We start from the raw sequence: 997 nt of genomic DNA, 5'->3' as shown, positions 1-997 counted from the left end.
ATCCAAGCGATAGTGAACTCCAAAATCCAGTGTTGGCTTTGAGTGGGATTCATATTGATTGCGAACCCCACGGCTAATCCTACCCCCCATCCCCCCAAGTGGCTCTTTACAGGAGACAATCATTCAGAGACATCGGACAAATAGGAATTCTGGTTCTTTCTTTTGCTTTCATTAATTTTTCTCGAAGCCCATAACTAGAAATTTGCTGGAGCGGCTGTCCCATTTGCGACGCAACAAGTGCGACGCTACACACAGATGGAGTGGCAGTTTAATTACTCTCGTGGTCCGCGAACCGGCATCGTTGCGTGTAGTATAGGAATGGTGCGTGTCAAGTCACTGCTCGCGTTGAGCTTGTGCTCTTCATTTTGATTGAATGAAGTCTCACCTAAGTGAGCGGGGCCGATCCCGGAGGTAGTGCAATACCGGGCCGACCTGCGGCGGAGGTGAAGCAGGCTTCAAGCACTCCGCCAACTTCCAAAAATAGGTTTAATATCGTGGGTCCATATAGAACCCGTATCAGATATTAAGCTGATAAGAACAGATACTACACTTTGATCTTAGCCAAAAGGCCGAGAAGCGATGTCCTTCACTTCACTTCATTGTACTACTGCCTTGTGGGCGCCCTGCCGACATGGGTAACCTCAGCAACAGCGTGGGCAATATTATAAAATTCAGCCTGTGTACAGACTCAACGCTCCCTATCTCACGGATGAACTCGCAACGCCTCAGTCTTTCGCTGTTAACGAAACGCTGTCGCGTAGAAACGAGACCCGAGTGCAAGCTTGCTTGTAACGCGAAACCAACCAAGGCAACCTCGTAGAAAACGGAACAGGCGAGCGGAAAAAAACGCGCCAGGGGAATGCTTACTTCCGTCTGAATGCGACCGCTCAAGGTGACCTTCCTTGAGGGCTTCGTTTCAAGCCCGTGTGCAATTGTAATATACTACGCGCATTTCCTTCATTTCTTTTTATTTACCGCAAGGCCCACTGAAAATTTT

The 997-nt window shown here is 48.6% G+C and overlaps 1 non-coding gene across 1 annotated transcript; it reads right to left on the bottom strand.

Moving 5' to 3' along the window:
- Positions 1 to 389: 389 nt before the first annotated feature.
- On the bottom strand, positions 390 to 581 carry LOC126525720 (U2 spliceosomal RNA). Its single transcript, XR_007598280.1, has one exon. It is a non-coding gene; the product is annotated as a U2 spliceosomal RNA (small nuclear RNA).
- Between the last annotated feature and the right edge of the window lie 416 nt (positions 582 to 997).

This window comes from Dermacentor andersoni, chromosome 10 (genome assembly GCF_023375885.2).
Source record: "Dermacentor andersoni chromosome 10, qqDerAnde1_hic_scaffold, whole genome shotgun sequence".
Classification (NCBI taxonomy): Eukaryota; Metazoa; Arthropoda; class Arachnida; order Ixodida; family Ixodidae; genus Dermacentor; species Dermacentor andersoni.
Note: the sequence above shows the minus strand (reverse complement) of the source record. Positions and strands in the feature narration are given on the sequence as shown.